The 20,079-nt window shown below is 38.9% G+C and overlaps 1 long non-coding RNA gene across 1 annotated transcript in view; it reads left to right on the top strand.

Annotated features, from left to right (window-relative positions):
* The window catches only part of LOC141742809 (uncharacterized), a 74,320-nt gene that overhangs the window by 23,928 nt on the left and 30,313 nt on the right, over positions 1–20,079 (top strand). The window contains exon 2 of the long non-coding RNA XR_012586885.1: positions 6,270–6,352. This is a non-coding gene — a long non-coding RNA (uncharacterized LOC141742809). The remainder of the gene's footprint in view (positions 1–6,269; positions 6,353–20,079) is intronic.

Genomic DNA, 20,079 nt, shown 5'->3' with positions numbered 1-20,079 from the left:
CTTTAACAAAGCTGTTTTTCTTAATCAAGTGAATAAATTTAAAGCATGACATTTGTTTGACTATAAAGATAGGTGGTGTGAAGTAGTGCTGAATAAACTTGCTTGCTTCTGAGTAACTGGTGACTTCCCACTGTATGCAAGGTATGGAGTCACAGGAGAGCTTTTCCTGCAGACCATTCTTGTGCACTGAGCCACGTAGAGTTTGGGCATCTTCACAGCAGTAATTTCAATAAACATCCATATGCTTTCTGAATGTGTATCCGGCATTCTCAAAGGGGATATGAAAAAAGAGTCCACTTCCAGCTTCTTTGGAGTGGAGTAAATATCAAAAGGAATTTAAGGGGAAGAGAATGTTAATGTGAGTCTGCAGATGCAACACTTCACATTGCATCTGTGATTCCCTATCTAAAGTCACTGTCCTATTGCTGCAACTTTTTTTCTATTAATTTCCTGAGAAAATGTTTTTTCCAGAGTTAATGCATGAGATCAACTCTGGAACAGGTATTAAATTTTCTGTCAGTCAGTAAAAAGTCACTTGCTACTTCAAAACTTATTCTGCAAGCTTAGGGAATTTAAAAAAAAAAAAACAAAAACAAAAACAAACAAAACCAAACCAAAACAAAAACCCCCAAAACCCACTTGAACTAGCATGTTTTCTTCTGTGAAATATTAGAAGGCAATCTGTGGAAGCTCATACTGTCCTAGTTGGAAAAGCCACATGATTTTTCTCATACTAGGGCTTTGGCTTGTTCCTGGAATTGTTTATCTCTTTCTTATATATGGAAATATTTGAATATACTTTCTCTTGTTTCTCTTATTTTTAGGATGAGTTGATTCACCATCATCTCTTTCCCTGGAGCTCACAAATAGTCTAGGTAGTTTCTTAGAAGAAAATTTAGTTCTTCTCAAATAGTAAATTATATCTGTATAGATATTCAGATGGTGCTTTCTGGTGTTTGTCAGTGTATGGGAAAATATGGGATCCATAAATTGATAATTAAGAGAACTGTACCCTATCTTTGATTTTTGGAAAGTGGAGAATGAATGACTTCACTTCCCTTGTGAAATTTGTCTGTTCTGTAACATAAATGCTTTCCCTAAGTTACTCGTACTACTTTGAGAAGAAGGATCGAGTAGGGACTTGGAAGGGGATTCAAATGGGACTTCAGTGACAAAAGCACCTCACAACAGCGTAAACAAATACAACTTTTGTTAATAAGGTAATCATTATGATAGTCAAATGTAATGAATTGCAAATGCAGTTGATCATAAAGTGTAAACTTAATAATTTCTAATAACATTTATGAATAATTTATCAGAAAGTCCTTTTGTATTTTTTTGTATATTTAGGTTATTTCTTTTTTGGAAGTAAGAGGTATGAGTTACTAATGTGTTCTTTAAGAAAATTAATTTCTTTTTCATGATGATTCCAATCTCAATGGTATGAAAGCAATCGAGATTGTATTGTTCATATCACACCCTTCCTTTATGTGCTTTCCTGTGTTTAGAATTTCTCACTACTTTCTCTGTTTAGCATTCAAAAATATTACGTGTTTTTCCAAACTGACTGCTGTAATGCAGTCTGAAATATTATTTTCTGTATTGGAATGATATAAAATAGCATACATATGTTTTCCAAGTGCCTTGCAATGAAATTGCTGAGCACAATGAAAGAAGCAAACATCAGAATTATTTTTTTCCTTGCAGACAGACTTGAACGCGGAAAGAAAATGATAAATTTTGGACAGGTTGGAAAATTAAAAGCAATGTGTGTGCATGGTGCATCTCTTGGGTTTTTGTTGGCTTTTTTCCCCCTTGTTCCTCACAGAGTCTGCATCTAAGCATTAGTTATGTTTATCCTTTAATCCTGCTGTCTGGGTTTGTTTATGTAAGATTTTATTATATAGCCAGGGTGGGTAGTTAAATTAAAAACAAAACTGACCCTCAGCCATTGCAAGAATACCTAAAACAGATTACTTCGCATAGACAAGTTAGATTTATTCTGAATTCATTATGTAAGAGTTGGGTTCCACATTTTCTGAGTCAACATGAGACGGAAATTACTGCCAGTTGTGTCTGCCTTTTACACCGAGCTCTCTAATGTATGAACAGCAAAATGAGGAGGAAGAGCAGCTGTGTGCTTATTCTATAAGTATTACCTTAAAATAGAAACTTGCTCAATGACCGTGTTTCGTTGCTCAATTAACTAAAAACACTATTATAACTGAATATACTTACTACTGGCTGTGTACAAATCTCACCCATTAGGATTTTTGTTGGTCCCTGGTAATGTTTTCTTTATAGAAAACAATTAATAGATACAAGAAGCGTAGGGCTTGAGTTAACAAACATGAAAATGATAACATTGTGAGTGCTACAACCCTTTTTTTGGACACAAAAGCTATTTTAATAGGTATAAATTAATTAGGGATTGAATGTATTTACCTTGAAATAATTGTTGGTAGTACAGCTTGTTCTGTTAGAGCATTGTAGTTTGAGGTTGGGTTCCTGGTGCTTTTCGGCATGTTTTTGGTTTTTTTTCCTTTATTTGATGAATATGCTGAAATAGACTGGAAACAACCAGATTGCCTCGTTGTCTGGACAATGACTGAAGTAATGGTTGTGGAAGTCACTGATGATTTCACTCAGTGTGCATTTTGCATTCTGTACTCCATAGGGCAAGTATGAAAAAAAAAAAATTGTGGTGGGCTTGTCCTGATGTGTGCTAATAGGAGCTACAGATTAAATTCATCCTAGTTTAAAAGACCTACATGAGGCTTATTCATCTTTAAAATCCCACTTAAATCCTGTTTTAATGCCTTAAGTAGGATGGGATGACATCTTGGCGGCCGGTCACCAGTGGTGTCCCTCAGGGCTCAGTTTTGGGGCCGGTTTTAATATCTTTATCGATGATCTGGATGAGGGGATTGAGTGCACCCTCAGTAAGTTTGCAGATGACACCAAACTAGGTGGGAGTGTTGATCTGCTTGAGGGTAGGAAGGCTCTACAGAGGGACCTGGACAGGCTGGATCGATGGGCCAAGGCCAGCTGTATGAGGTTCAATAAGGCCAAGTGCCGGGTCCTGCATTTTGGTCACAACAACCCCAAGCAGCGCTACAGTCTTGGGGAAGAGTGGCTGGAAAGCTGCCCAGCAGAAAAGGACCTGGGGGTGCTGGTGGACGGCCAGCTTAACAGGAGCCAGCAGTGTGCCCAGGTGGCCAAGAAGGCCAACAGCATTCTGGCTTGTATCAGGAACAGCGTGGCCAGCAGGAGCAGGGGAGTGATCGTGCCTCTGTACTGGGCACTGGTGAGGCCTCACCTCGAGTACTGTGTTCAGTTCTGGGCCCCTCTGTACAAGGGGGACACTGAAGTGCTGGAGCGTGTCCAGAGGAGAGCTACCAGGCTGGTGAGGGGTCTGGAGACCAGGTCATATGAGGAGAGGCTGAGGGAGCTGGGCATGTTTAGCTTGGAGAAGAGGAGGCTGAGGGGAGACCTCATTGCCCTCTACAACTACCTGAAAGGAGGCTGGAGAGAGGTGGGTGTTGGCCTCTTCTCCCAGGTGAATAATGACAGGACCAGAGGAAATGGTCTGAAGCTGCGGCAGGGGAGGTTTAGATTCGATATTAGGAAGAATTACTTTACTGAAAGAGTGGTCAGGCAGTGGAACAGCCTGCCCAGGGAGGGGGTTGAGTCACTGTCCCTAGAGGTATTTAAGAAATGTGTAGATTTGACACTTCAGGGCATGGTCTAGTGGCAGAGATTGGTTTTTTTGTGTGTGTATGGTTGGACTCTATCTCAAAGGTCCTTTCCAACCATGAAGATTCTATGATTCGATGATTTAAATGATGTCTAATATAGGCCCTTTAGGGGAGAAAATGACCCTATAGGTTACTAGAAACATAATGTTTGGCACTTTCATTAAGCTATATGTAACAGGATTTCAGGGCCACTGATGGACTAACTTTTTGTGAAATCCTAACTGTATATTCTTTGAGTAAATGTTACTTCCACTTTCCAAAAACTAAAGGAACTCAAATGGTTAAGTGACCTAGCTTAGCATCTTAAACAATGGACGTTGCCAGCTGCATGTATTCTCTGACTACTCCCTATGGCTCCCTACACATTTATTTAATTTCAAAATTTTTTGTTTTGTTTTAAAATAATGTTTTTGGAGGCTTTTTTTATTGCTGCTTGTGAAACACCCACAGAAGCAAAAGGCAAAGTAAATTAAAAAACACTGCAGGAGAAAAGCTGAAATCAAAGTTGTGTGAAGTGACTTGTGGGGAGGGGGGGGAGACACCAAAAAAACCACACACACACCCCCAAAAAAAACCCAAAACAAAACCCAAAACAACAGGGGAATCCCCCCACCCCAGCTCACTCGCTTTGATGCTTCTATCACTGGTTGCATATTCATGGAATTGGTCATGAAATATCTAGGTGGAAATTTCAGTTTTTCATCTTGAAGTGATGCAAAGAGGTTAAAAATCCTAGTGATGACTCTGTAAACCTGAAAGCAAAAGCTTAGTGGAGTTCTACAGTTATTCTGGGCTGTGGTATTAGTCGTATAGAGGAGACATAAGCTTATCCTGAAAATATGTTTTCATTAAAGTCATGTTTCTTTGCTCGGAGTGGAGCAGGTTTTTGGGGTGGTGTGGGTGTGTGGTCCTGTGGTTAGAACAGGAGAATACAAGCAGGACAGGAACTCTGACTCTGCACCAGCTCTGCCATCAACCCTCTGTGCAATCCTGGGCAAACCACGAAACCTCTGCTCTTCATTTTGCCCATTCATACTGGGTAAAATGCTGATTTTGGAATAGGCCAAGAACCTTAATTAACAGACATTTGACTTGCTTGAGATTCTTGGAGAAGAGGTGCTGTGGAAGTTTAAAAAATATGCATAATTATTCACTGAGAGTACAGAGCTTTGCCAGTATCCCAGCACAGCTATGCAGTGAAAGATACTACATTCTCTTGCTGTGTCAAAAGGAGGTGGGTTTGACTTTTGAAGGCCAGAGTGGTGTTTAATTTACAGTTTTAAAAAATGAAATACTGAGTCACGCATCTGTACACTGTAGTATTATTATTATAGGCTATATTTAGGATTATATTGAGTATTTTTGTCAGCTCACAGTTGGTTTATTATAAAGTAAGTCTAAATCAAATTAATTGCTGTCACAAGCTTTTTAAGGTGTGGTATGAGTGCAGATTTTACTGAATTCTCCCCTTAGGCAAAATATTTATGTTACTTAATTATGTGTAATAATTTTATAACTTTTTGCTCATCATCTTGGGAGCACTAACAAACAAATCAGGACATATGTTTGTCAGAAGCGTGGACTGACAGAAGAAGAACAAATCAGTGGGTGGGGACATGCAGGAAATGTTCTTTTGAGGCTTTATATTAGGAGAGATTTGAATTGCAAGACTGACTTTCTGCATCTGAAACCATTGCTGAAATGAAGAATCAAGCTTGAGGCATAATTTAGGGGAGGGTAGTTTTAAAGCGATGCAACAGGCCTACTAGGAAACTGGGAGTCTCCAAAATGATTAAAAAAACGAATAAAACAAAAATCTGCCAGAGTAGGTGGGCTGTCTTTATTTTTTATTTTTTTTCTCCACGTAGTATTTTGCTGAAATGGAAAAAAAAATACATTTAACCACATGCTCATTAGACATTACTTTGGTCGATGCATAAAATGAGAGGAAGGCAAGGTCATTACATCAGCCAAGATGTAATTTATTTGGTCTTTGCTAAATACAAATCTTGTGTGCATGGCAAAAGGGTTGCTGATACAGATGTTCAAATGTGATTGTAAAGCATGTATTCTCCATGATTGCCTCTGCTAGTTAATGAGAAAAGTGTGTTGCTGATTGTCTTATAAAGTTGGGCTATAAGTCATTAAAGTTTTGAATTCACAGGAAGTCTAGCTTCTGTATGGGCTACCACTTGTGATATCTATGTTTGCATCATGTATAGCAGTTGAAAGTAACTTGGATTTAGAAGGCTTGCACTCTGTTTCCTCTGTGATAACAGGAACTTACAGTTTCAGTTGGTGGTCAAGCCACTATAGGAGGCACAGTACATTGTTGTGAGTAAACACTGGTTAAAGTGTACCGTGTTTCCCTTGAGGAGCTTAAAACTGAAAGATGGACTGACAAACTACAGGCAAGATAACAAGGTGCTGCAGACAACAGGCTGATATAAAATACAGATGTGTTTGCAAGAATAAAATTGGGGTTTTTTTCTGTTTTGCTTTGTTTCAAAGGCAGCCGTTCTGTTGATGCTCAGGAGTTCCAGACCAGGACAAGATGAGAGCGGGGATGTCAGAAAAAGCAAATGTTGAGAAAGGTGAGTGTTTCATGAGCTCTTGTTGCCTGACATAGATGGCAGGGTCTCTTGCATTGCCCAGTCTAAATTAGTTAGACCAATAGCAGTTCCTCAGAAGATCTGACAGCATATAAATTTACTGACTGCGTTTTTACAAGCTGTATCTATTTAAGACATGGCTTGGTTCGTTATGATACACCAAGTTCACTTATAGGTTCTATTAAATCCAATAACTTGCTAAGGGGATCCTCCATGGCTCGAGTCCACTGAAAATCACAGCTTTGCCAGAGTGTGATGTTTGTTCAGGAGAAGTTGGAAGGGAACCAAAATCAAGTCTAAAGTTGGGATTTTCTTGATACGGTGAAATATATTCCAGATAAACTAAGATCTACTACATTTTGAGGAGGGGGATAGTTTTGTCTCTAATTCCTGTGGAACAGGAAAAGTTCTCATACCCTTTTGCAATCTGAAGTGTAAATTTCCAGGTATTTGAACACATGCAGTCAAATAAATAGTAACTTTAAACTGTAATTTCATGCATCCTGGATCATCTAGATCATCCTGGAAAAGGGATATAATTTCAAAGACCTACTTAAACAGTGGCAAGCTTTTGAGATACTTTCATGTAATATCTCTAATGTCAACCAAGAAACTCAAGCAAAAATCTTCATAGAGAAAGAATACAAGGAAGGCCAAAATGTGAAAAACTGGTTGGATGGTAACTGACCTGTGTCTCTAGAGCTCTGTCTTGTGCCAGTGAAAGGCAACTACTAGGAAACTGTGTTTAACGAGAAGCCAAAAATTCTTCTCTAGTTGTGTGTCAGGTTTTTAGGTGGAGTTACATGAACCAGTTTGTCACTGGCTCCCTATTGTATTCTTCCAACCTTCTCAATAATCCAGGCTATGAATTATAGATTATTTTATAGCCATTGTTTCAAAGAACTGCTTATCCCAAATAACTACCTGCAAGCATGCTGATACTAATTGACCTAAAAAAAAAAGTGCATAGATATGACCTGAAGAAAGCAGACCTCTTGGACTGCTGTCAATCAGGTTACATTAGGTAATATTTCATTGCATTACATCAATTGTTAGGAAGCTTAGGATGACACCATTTCCTAGGGCTTAAATGATTAATTAGAAGCTTGGGTTGAGATATAAAATTAAATATTTGTACTAGTATGGTCAGCTTTAATTTTGCTAACTGAAATGGTAATGGACTGCTCTGTAAGGCCAGACATTCCCACCTCTGGCAAAAGTGGAAAAGCAACTGGTATGCAGCTCTTCAGCAAGAGATAAAACAAAACCTAATTGCTTAAATAATGCTGCAGTTATATTTGCAAAATATTTATAAACGACCAGACTGTTTCCCTTTTCATTTTCATTACAAGATTTAAAGATTTTTGAGTGGGCTTTTTGTTCTTCTTATCCCTTTACTTTTATATCTAATACATATTTAAAATGTATTTAATCATCTTTATCACCATTGAAACTTTGGTAGAACTGAGTAAATGAAGATGCTGTGAACAAAGCTGCTTTTGACCAGAGTTGTAATTAGCTGTGTTCCCTGGATGTTAACAAAAATAAACTAAATTTGCAGCTAGGCTAAGTATTCCTTTCCAGTTCAGAATTTGAAGACTTTCCTATTGTTGCACAAAAATTTGTAGATAAAAGCACCTCCAAGCTGATTTCTCCCTCCTTTAGTCCTGGGTCTAGCCTGAGTTGGGCCATGGGATCCTGTGGTTATACTCAGTACAGTGTGGCAGTAGCCTCGATTTTTCCAGTATGGAAAGGCAAAGAAAAGCCAAGCAGGGGAAAATCAATGAAGAAACCTTTCATGTTTTATTGAGGCCTATTAAAGGGTGCAAAACACGGGAGCCTTATGTCATTTCCTGGGCGGTTAATTTCTAATGGAAAAAAAATAATGAAAGTTGGCAGACATGATATTTGAGTTACTTCTACCTATTTTTCATTTGGCCAGCAAGAACTTCTAGATCAAGGAATGTAACTTTCAAAGCAAGTATGTTACTGATTATTTTTTTTAATATACAAAAATGTGATGGTCCTAGTCACAGGTTTTAGAGGTGACATATCCAAGCAAAACTTCGGACAAGTTTATAAGCACACTTTTTATGACTACGTAGGCGGAGAGTGGCAGCGAGGAGCTGGACAAAAGAAACAGTTTTTTTTAGAATAAGCAAGTCTGAAGCCACAAAAGTCACAGCTATGCTGGTGAAGTAATAGTTTACCCCCCTGAGGGCATTACCTTATACTGAGTGAGGATTGTGTGCTGCTAATGACTGCTGTAAGAGGAACGTCCTTTATGAGAGGTGGGGCTTGGTAGAGCTCTGAGGCAAAGTCTCTCATGTTGGGGCCTCTGTTAGACCATTTGCTCTGCATCTCCGGTGGGCTTGCTTTTTCGCGCTGACGTTGATAGTGTAATTTGGATGTTGTGTGTCCCACCTCTATGCTTTTGATGCTTGGGGCATTAGAACAAGAAGTTTCTCCCCTACCAAGGTGGGCACTGGTGGTGGTGGCGAGTCTTCCAAAATAGCTTTCTATGACACAAACAAAGTTCCTTTTCCCTGCCTAATAGTTTAAGTGAAAAACAACACTAGGTGGGGGTCGGCAGGTATTCTCCCTGTCATACTGAGGAAGGACAGCTTATTCCATTCAGTCTTCCCTCCCCCACAATATCTTTTTTCACAATTACTAGTATTTTTTTAGTGCTAAAAGCTACCTTGAGATTCCAGGCAGGTGTAATTCAAATACAATGTTAAATCATGCTAGATTATTTGTTCCATAGTGCACCACTGCACAGTTTAAATAACCACTGAGGTAACATACCAGAAAGTCCACGCTGCAGAAATACTGGTGATTTTTTTTCAACTAGTAGTAGTTAATTTGGCTGAACAGTTTCTGCCAGACTGCCCCAGAGAAATTATCATTAACAATTAAAACAACAATACTCATGCTAGCAAAGACATTTTCAAATATCAAGAAGTTACTTAACTATCAATTATGCTTCATTAAGTGATTCTTGATGAATTCATCAGCTAAATTAAGCTTCATTAAGTGATCCTTGCAGTATCCTTCAGAAATGCTATAATTATTTCTCTTTTAAATACGGGGAAACTGAGGTAGACAATTCAGGTGGTTTGCTAATGGCCGTGTACAGCATTCACTCTATAACCAAAACTGAAGGCTAAGTTCCCAGGGCTTCTCTTCTGGTATTAAAACCACTAGCCCTGATTTGATACCCGTTTAAAAAAAAAAAAAAAAAAAAAAATAAAAAATGCAGGTAGGGTGGGGACGGGGACAACAAACTGAGAAAACCCAAACACACACATCCCCCAGGAAAAGCACCCTTCCATCCTGTTTTACAAAATCTTCAATTTGACTGTGCTGGCTACCCAAACAATGCCTGAAAATGATTCCATTTAAACAAATATATTTTAGAAAGAGCTTTGATACCTGATAGAAGCTAAAACAAACTTTAGTTTTTCAGACCAAGTTTTATTAGTGATAGTTTTGCCATGTGTAGGCTCTATGGTATAAGTATGTTTTACAACTGTTTCTTAGGCTGGAAATGCAACATCTTTTCTGTCAGGAACATTTCTGTAAAGTATGCATTTTGCCTGTCCACAATTCAGCACAGTAATGCATCCAATTTATTTAAAGACTTCTAAAACGCCAGTGGCTAGATAAAAGCACCCACCGCAGAACTTGCCTCCACTTTAGTTGAATGACCTGCAGAACTGGTAGTATAAAATAGCTGAGAAATAGCATCCTAAACTTGATTTCCCCTACCACCCCTTTCAGATCCTCAACTCACTGTAAAAAGGTGGCAGGACTGAACTTGTGCAAACAGGCTGATGTCTTTCCGAGTGTGGCTGAGAAGCACAGGGAAAAGGATGAACAGAGTTTCTCTAGCTCTTGCATAACTGCATCAGGCCCATCGGTACATGCTTCCCCCTGTCCCTGGGCAAACTGGGGCAGAGGAGCAAGGCCGTGACTCTCATGGCTCAGCCAACAGTGCTAGTATTGCCTTCTGTACATGCCTTTGTCTGTCTTCAAGCACAAAGAAAGGTACCCCTTGCTGAGAATGTATTTTAAGAGCATAATTTAACCCATAAATGAAAGCTGATTGTGTCCTTATACAGTGATTAATACTGTTCTCTGGAGCAGGGGGAGGAAGCAGCCCTTCAAAGCCAAGTCATTTCATCTCAAACTTTATTGAAAGCGTATAGGAACGCGATTCTTACTGTCACCTAGTTGTGGTGTCCTCTAAGACGTGACAATTGTAAGCAAGCAGTGCTAGCTCATGGTATGTTGGTGGGTTTCACTGCTGCTGTTTAGTTGGACTCTGTGACAGGCCGCAGTGAGTGCAGAGAACAGGTACCTCAGTACATGTAACAAACTATTATGCATACAACTCTTATACATAAGACAAAACAATACTGTTTAGAAAATAATAATCTATAGGATTATATTATGGCACAGGGCAAGCGGATGAATATGTTAGTTGGAGCTTACTTTACTTTTTGAGTAAGCAAAGACTGTGCTGGTGTTCTTGTTCAGCTAATACGTAACTGACAGTCATGGCTTTGTTTTGAAGAGCAGAAAAACAGTAGTTGATTATTTACTTAGAGCAAACTTTCTTAAACTCTTAATCTGTTGCATATCCGATAATGTAACACATTGCCCTTCTGTAATACATAGGTAGGTTAAACACTGCAACTATCTATAGGTCGTGTCCCTTCCTTTCCTGAGGTAACTCAAATTCTCTTTTGATAGAGTAATAGCTTCCTCTCTAGCATGTCACAAATTAGTTAGCTTTCTTTGCGAACAGTCCACCTCTGAGTATTCTTGCACACGTATATTTCACTGCTTGATGTGACAGGTTTTGTGCCAAATGCCTTGAAACTGGTGATTTATGGAGTAGCCCTTGCAGGGCCAACACATACAGCCCTCTCTGCCTCCCTGTGAAGGGGCAGTGGTGCTCCACCCTTCCCTTTCTCCTCGTGACCAGTGTTGCCTGTTGCTGAAGTTGTTCTTGCTCCAATTGTTTACATGTAAATAACTTGTACACTTTGTTAATTAATGCAGTTGGTGTAAGGCAGGGGCGGACACCAAAACTCGTTTTCTTCTAAGTGTGAAGGAATTTTATTTTCCTTGGAGCCCTAGGGTGTTTTATTTGATACTCTACAGTGTTAACATCTCCATATTTCGAACATTGCCCTTCTTGCCAGGGTGTTTTCCTTCAATACTGATGAAGGTAAAGTATATCTAGAAAAGCGTATCACTTAGAAAGAAGCTGTCTGAAAGACAATGAAATATTTGTAGGCTTATAGGCAGGTTGCTGGATTGGTGGAAGGTCTTGATTGCTGAGGCCCTCACAGCAAGATACATGCCCCGTATTTGAAAGATGGCAGATTTGAAAGATAAGGAGAGTCTCATGTGTGCTTACTTGGAGAAGAAGTTTGAAGCCCCTTTCTAATGGGGTGCTTAGGCTGTTAGGTACTGTAGCTCCTAAACAGGCTTTGAGTATAAAAGTTGGTAGTTCCTATGACTGGTAGATGGAGGGGTGGGAAATCCAATAAATCAACCTACAAGCTCTTAAATGCTGAATCAACAGCTAAGCTTCACACAGCCCCCTGTGCTGTCAGTAGCAGTAAGTTCTTCAAGTACACCTCATGGTGGGGTGATTGGTGTCAACGCAGGACAAGACTGCAGCCACCCCAATGTCTCTCTGTCCCCAGGCCGTGGTCCCTGTGGCCACCCCTACAGCTGTGCCTCCTGTCTTTGGATCCCACCAGGCACATGTATTCTGTTAAGTCATGTGTCTTGAGACTTTTCATCTTCTATTTCATTCTGTGCTCAAACAGAATCAGTATGGCTGTAAGTTGAGGGAGTTGGATCCTAGGCCTAAGCATCTGTGTAGGGCTTGATGGCCTCAGGTCCGAATAGGTACCTGCTATGGTTCTAACTCTTCTCACTTCTCACTCTATCATGTCTTTGTTAGCGCTTGATTTCAATGAAGGGAAGGACAAGCTGAAGTACTACAGAAAAACACAGAAATTACTAGTATCCTTCTGCGTGAAGATACTCCAGATGTAACACTTGTACATCAATATTGCCCCTTTGGACCTTGTAAAAAGGCATTTAGCAGACCTCAGGTCCTCTGACTTGTATAGCTAAGAATGAAAACAGTGAATACTAAAGATCTGAGGTGTTTCCTCACATCTGACATCATGCAGTATAATTATTACTGCAGCAAGTAAAAAAGCCAAGATGGATGCAGCTTTCCTATTTGAAAGGAGCAAAATGTTTCCAGACACAAGTAGTAAGGCTTTACACTTTCTTAAGGATTCTGGGATAATGCTCTATGCCTTAGGAAGCATAATGTGCTCCTGGAAAGGCAATGCAAACTTCAGCAACAGCCATCAGGACTAAGACAGGAATGCTGAAATCTACAAGGGATGTCAGAATTCTGAAGGAAAAAAAATACCAAATGGCACTTGTTCAGCCACACTGCTGCATTAGTTGTCTACTATTTTGAAGTAGCTTGAACTGTAGTTTATTAATTGTCTGTATTTCTTTGCTCACTGTGGTTCCACAGCATCTGACACTTGATCTTCAAAGGCTGTTGGATGTCAAACTCTCTGATGTTAGGTGAAATCATACTGCTTTCATCTCTTATATTTCCACCATATACAGGGATCCAAAGATGGTATGGTTTAAATGACATGAGTATGCTTCAACTAGAAGCTGTGGAAGACGTTTCATAAGCTTCAAGAAGAGGATGCTTTGCCTCCAAGAGACAAAATGAGATTGGCTTGCTTGACCTTTCCGTGTTATCAGAAACCAGACATCTGAATGCTAAAATGAAGTTTCAGTTGGTTTCCCTACCATCCTTTGCTTGAGTCAAGGATGTATCAAATCGATGACGTTGAGCTATATAGCTGTGAACAAATAAGCTGCTAGAGGACTGTGGAGAAAACTTGGCAGAAGTCCTAGTTTCTTTCCACTGTCTATTTCCATTTCTATTTTAGAAGGAATTAAGCAGCTGGTGTTTTCCATCTAACTAAAACTAGGCTTTTACACGTACCTCTACAGTGTAATTTTGACTTTATGAAAAGGGAATAAGTTATGTTGGCATGATTCTGGTTTCTGCTGTTTAAAGCCAGGCTTGCGGGACTAAACTGAATCAAAACAACTTTTATTTAAAATAGCTGCTTGAAAGTCCAGGTTATGAAGAGGTATGTGGTGTTATTTAAATGTCTCATAAATACTTGGAGATGTTGCAAGAGCTGGTACAAATGCCCTCAAGTCTGACAGGTTGAGTTTGCTCTGTTGGGGGCCTTGAAGAGCTGTCAGTCCTTTAAGTCTGACTGGATTGACCTGGGAGTCTGTGAAGATCACCCTTAAAAGAGAAATAAGCAAAAATATATTGTGGTTGAACTCTAAGGATTAATTGTTTCAACAGATCTAGTTACAAACGCAGGTTCCTTCTTCCCCTATTACTTGTGAAGATTGTAGGTCTGAGCAGTTGGAGACTAAGAGTAAAGCCTATATTTTTCTCCTGGATGGGCTGTGGGCATTTTCCATGGCTCATGTATTACAGCTGAGCTGTATTTCTTCCATAACGATTTAAGAAAAAGGTTGGAGGATGTGATGTCGCTTGCACAGAACTGTAACTTACCTAGTCGTCATTGCGTGTTTACGGAAAGGAATTCTTTCAATGCCTTAATTCCTAAGGAGCCGCAAGTAGTAAAGACAGTAATAAATTATGTTTGCTCAAAGTTTACTTTTAGTTGAATGTTTATTGAAAGAAGTAAACTGAAGAGGGATTATCAAGTACCGACTGTTGTGGTCTTAAAAAATGCTAAAAGCAGAAGCGTGTGACCCTTAAAAACCGTGATTGAGAAGAAGAGGAAGGCTTTGCAGCTGGTTACACAGTGGGATGTTGCTCTGTGCCCTCCATTTAAGCATTAGGTGGCCACTTACAAAATAATGTCACTAAGCTTCTGCCCCTGTGATCGTGGAGGCTTTGTTATCTTATTACATGACTTTTAAGGAAACAAAATGCAAAAGAATGTGTGAAAGCCTCCTCAGTGCATCTCTAATGATCTTTTGTAGCTTCACAACTTTTCAAGGACAGGCAGACAAAGGCGTCCCCTCCTGCCATTGTGCCTGCTCTCAGTCAGGAAGCACTGGCCGGGCTGCCACCCTCCGAGAGAGACCTGGGGGTCCCAGCAGGCAAGGGGATGGAGAGGTAACACTCTGGAAAAACTGATTGCCATCCTCTCTGCAGATAGGTGTGCACACATATGAGCGTGTTGGACACTACCTGTTGTAAACTAGGCTTTGACATCACTGAATCTATTAATTACCTTTAAAAAAACAAACCCCAAACCTATAAAAACTATCTACATGTCTATACTTTAGAATTAAAGGTGTATTGCATATTTGGGGGAGTGGTGTGTGTGTTTATTTATTCCCCCCATAGGCATAGTGTTGATAATATTTTTCACTAGTTTTTAATGAAGGCAGAAAAGTTTTGGTGTCCGTAAAATATCTCACAAAAGCTAGCACTCTGTAGCTTTTGGTCGAGTAGATGGGAGCAGGAAAACGAAAGTGCTTGTCTCGTTGTCTAAACTGAATGAAGTAAAAAAAAAAAAAAGTAAGCAGTGAGAGTATGGAAAATGGAAGAGTCTCTAAGCATTTTCATTTTAATAAACCCATGTTAATGATATTAGAAAACATTGAAAATGTTATTATACAGCTAAGGTTACGATTTGATTCTATTAACAGAATAACATGTTCTGAGTAAGAAGACTCAGAACATAATTTTCATCACCTTGTTTGCTTCTTTTTCTTGGAAAATAATTGCCGTTAATTTCAGGAAGGAGTTACCAACTTCAGTTCGTTCTTTCTCACATAAAAAAAAATGTAAGGATTGTTTTGTGGACTTTTGTGGAAAAATATGGCTCTGTCCAGATCCTGCGTTTCCAGTTAAAGATTTTGGAGGCAGTTTTGTCTGCATAAAGCCTGTAGAATTTTGATTGGTATTTAAAGCACAGCTATAAAAAAGAAAGATTCATTCTCCTACTCATGTACAAAGCTTACGTGCTTTGATTTGTTGTCTTTTCTCCAGAATCTGAGCCTTTTGATATTGAATATGTTATTAATTATACTTCTCCAAGTGCAAATAATTTTTTTATACAACTTTTTAATGCAAAAAGGTAGAAATTAGTTCTAGATAGGTGGTGATTGTTTTAAGTGCCTTGAGTTAATTCTAGTGAAGATAACGTAATCATTTTTGGGGTGTTTTTAAACTGAGAAGGAAGACCAGACCCTGGCCTTAGCTCTAAAGAGGCAAAAAAACTTTTCATAACTGCATTTAATGTGTATAGTTCACATGAACAGTAATTATGGATTGTGTCTATAAAAATTCCACCTCTTTATACCTGAGTAGAGAAGGCCACTCCATCCAAAGCATTCCCGTTCTTCGCCTCTTTGAATTAAGTTAAGAACATGCTGTGAGTTGTATTTGATTAGAAACTTGATGTGTAACCTCTGTAATGACTTTGGATTTTTTTTTAAATTACAGTAGAGAAAACCCAGTATGACCTGAAAAATTTTGTAAACTAGACAATCCTTCTCTGCTTCAGTCAGATAAAATAAATTAATATATCCTTCACATCCTAAGATATGAAAAAATTTAAAATAGTTCTGTTTAAAAAAAAAAAAAACAAACCACAAAACCAACAAACTTTAGCTGTTACTGTAACTTCAAATCTGGCCATTTTAAAACTAAAATATCCTACTGTAAAGCTTGGCTTGGAGCTGTTGTTTATTACCTGACAGTACAAGTGCAATGTAGCATCAAGACATCGTTGTTATCAGTAGGAACTGGCATAGTTATGGCAACCCAGGCAGGACCTAGCAAACAAATACACCTGCATTTCTTGTTTTTCCTTTATAGAAAGGTGCTGTGCTTGTTGGCTGGGTGGTGTTCATTGTACTAGGAGTGTCAGATAGTGACTGTGTATATCTTAGAAGAAATCATCTCTTCGAGTAGGTTGTTAGTTCATCGCCACCATGGTATTCATGTACTGTTAGAATGATAAAAGCTAACCCATCCTCACTCCTACGTACTGCCTTCAGAGTGTTTTGTCTTGCAGCTTCTTAAAAGTTATTGTAAGTACATGCATCTGAGGGGGAGGGGTCACTAAAGGAAACCCATTTTTGGTCTCTTCCAATTCTTCAGCTGGATTTCAGGCAGTCACCGTCTCCTCAGGAGGTAAATGAGATCTGTTCTTATGGAGCGTCTGCAGTCAGTGCAGCCTGAGATGCTGGGCAAAGGACTCTCACGAATAATGTTAGGTACCTCTCTGTCCTGCTGTTTCCAGTAACAAAAAAATGGAGGAAGCATCTGATACTGGCAGAATCTGTTGTGAGGAGAGGAACAGAGAAGAATGATTAGTCATTGTTTTAATGACCTTTGAGCAGGAATGCATTTGGTGTTCAACTGTGAACTGGACCCAAGATGTACTGAGGACAGTCTTGGAGCAGTATATCCATGTGGCATTGTGGATACTAACATACCATAATTTATTCTGAAACACGAATGGTACTGCTGTGAGGTAACACTTCTAGGTATGTGAGCATGCAAAGGAATAAATCAGAAATTAACCCCCTTTCTTCCAGCTTTCTGAGTGGTTGATGTCAGCTTTTTCTCCCCACGAAGTAGGGGAGCAGATGATGCTGTACCTGCTGTGGCTCTACCTCCACAAGCAAGCATGGGCAGTGGTGGGGTGATTGCCTTCACAGGTTAGCAATGGTGCACTGAGGCAGGTTAAAAGTAGACACACCATGGAAAGAAAAATACAGATCTACTCTTTCCATTATAAAATTCTGCTCCTCTGAAGTTCACTTCCCTTGCTCTTCCTTCAGTGATAGGGCTGTAGGCCCTTACCTGCTGTAGAGCTGTAGGTAGGACATCGTGTAGCTGCTCTTTGCAGTGTTACCAAGAAAACTCTCTAAAACATAAAAGCCTTAAAAGACCTGCATGAGACTTTATCCATTTATCTTCATTCTCATGTGTCACTTAAGATGACTGGCTCTAATACTGGTACATCGAGCTTTAAACATTCTCTTAGATAGACTACACGAGGAAATATAAGTATGATAACACCTATTGGTTTATCTTACTATTAATTCAGTTTTTTCTGTCTGACTGAAGTATTTGTGGCAGAGATTTTTTACCATCTCATCTAATCCCCACTGATAAATTATGAAGGCTCCTGCTAGTAATCCTTTGTTAGAATTGAAAGAATCTCTGCCAATTCATTATTGATTTGCATGCAAAGATGTGCAACAGCTTCCCTTCAGCGCTTGATTCTCCGAATTATATAATATATATATTATGTGTGTGTGTGTGTATATATATATTTGCCACCTAGTTACCTGCAGATATGAAGACAATGTAGTATTCTGCTACAGAAATGTTAATTAGAGTCTGCAGTATGGTGTGTGTGTTGTTTTTTTGAACTAATGTTTGCTTGCAGATGATCAATTGTGACATGTTGTGACCTTCCTTAGGTAAAGTCAACACGTACTTCATACTACTGTTTATAAAATCCTCACTGGTCTGTAACAGAAGTGCCATTCATTCTCTTCAGTTCGTCATGGCTAGCCTGACAGTGGAGGGCTTTCACTCCTGTTTGTATGGCCGTCCCTTGTATACAACTGCTAAACAATGGTGCACCAACTGCAGTAAATGATGTGATCCACTTATAGTCTGAGCCACCAACAAATATATCAATTTTAGTAAATATTACACTTAAAATGCCATTCGTTGTGCTAATGAACTCAACGTGTTAGTGAAGTTGCTGCAAACATCAGGCTTATTTCCTAGCTTTTCTTATATACATTAAAGAAGGTTCTTTAATGTGTAAAGAAATGATGCATAAATTATACAGTTAACATTGTTAGTGTCTAAAAGTTAGTTTCCTGTTTCACACTGAGGTTTTGATGCATCTCTGTATTCATGTGTGCCATTTAATGCTCTATTGAGCAATATTAAAATACCAAATCATCCAATAATACAAATCATTCAGCAATAACATCTAAAGCCTATTCATGTTTCATTGAAACCAGGTGTTTCCTGGCTTGTTTTTTGTTACCAGTTGCATGTGATGCTTTTGACTTCTACATTACACCTATTGCCGTTTGTATTTGAGTGATACCGAAGGGAACACCCAATTTAGCAAAAGTGGAAGAACAAATTCAGAACAATAGTAATGAAAACAGTCTTTATCTCATTTTCAGTTCTTGAGGTGTTTGCACATGTTTCTTGGTGTTCTTGCTTATTGCCTTCCTCCATGCTCCTACAGATTCATAGGGTTTATTTCATACAGAACCAGTAATATTAAAATATCAAAATCGGCCACTATTTCTGGGTTTGTTACTATTTCTCAGGAGTCAATCAATAAACAAATGAAAGCTTTATCAACCTTCTTTACAGTTGTTGAAATTCAAAGAGTATTAATATCTACAGAAAAAATTTGTTCTTTGAATATTTAAGCAAAATGCTTGGGACCAGGCTCTGAAAATATCTCACAGCAATTAATGAGTCATGACCTAATTAAATGATTTCCTACTTCATTTCACACAGCCATGACCCTCATGACATCTCCGACTGTGACATCTCCATCACTATTTCCATTTAACTTCAGCCAAGAATTTGGGATATTTGTCATAAGGGAATAGCTAAAGGAGACTTTATCTGTGTGATTCTTACCACCACCAAGTCCACTAGTGTCACGTTCCTGGTATGCCTAGAGGCGCTCAATGTAAAGTGGAGCTTTTATAATAATTAGGGCAGCAGAAGAACAATGTATGTACTGTGGTCTTACAAAGACCTCTTTCATTGGACTGTAATATTGTACATTTTGCGATGTCCAAAGGGTTAAAAGTAGCTGTTTTCTACCCCAATAATAAATGAAAAATTTTAACGAGAAATTTCTTATACATCCATTTTAGTGTGAAAGATCTTAAAAAAAAAAAAAAAAAAAACCAAAACAACCAAAAAAAACCCAAAAAAAACCAACAAAAGAAACACAAACAAACAAAAAAAACAAACCACAAACACCCACAAAAAAAACCCAAACCACCACCCCCTTGAAACACTTTGTCAAGCTGGTTTTTTTTTTTGTTTTTCAAATTGAATATTTTTATCAGACTTGAGAAAATTAGCAGGATGAACGTTCTGAATTTGTGTTCGTGCTTTGCATCATGTAGCAGGCTTTTTGTTTCTTTTGCATGTAACTTGGCATTCTCTCCCTTATTCATTCCTCTTGTTTTTCCCAGTTTCTTTCGTTACAGTTACAGCCATTTGTCACATTTGTTTATTTCCAGAATCTGCAGGAATTCTAGGCCAAAATGTTATCTATCACTTTTTTTCTTATTGTCAATGTACAAGCATTTATTCCTATATATCCATTTTTCTTACACTCAAGTTGAAAAGAGGTTTATTGCTTTCTGCTGGATGCTGTAGTGTTAAAGTGCTGCAGTTGAAGGGTATAGGGTTGAATGTTCTCCTGGTGCTCTGGGCACGCTGTGGGGAGAGGCTATGCAGCACTGAATGGCTTCATCTTGGGAGATTTTAGGAGTCTTGTGCTGAAATTTGGGGATGCTCTTGGAAAATGTTTCCCTGGGTTCTGGTCAGCTGCCTCTTG

The sequence above is a fragment of the Larus michahellis genome, chromosome 4 (assembly GCF_964199755.1).
Source record: "Larus michahellis chromosome 4, bLarMic1.1, whole genome shotgun sequence".
Lineage (NCBI taxonomy): Eukaryota > Metazoa > Chordata > Aves > Charadriiformes > Laridae > Larus > Larus michahellis.
Note: the sequence above shows the minus strand (reverse complement) of the source record. Positions and strands in the feature narration are given on the sequence as shown.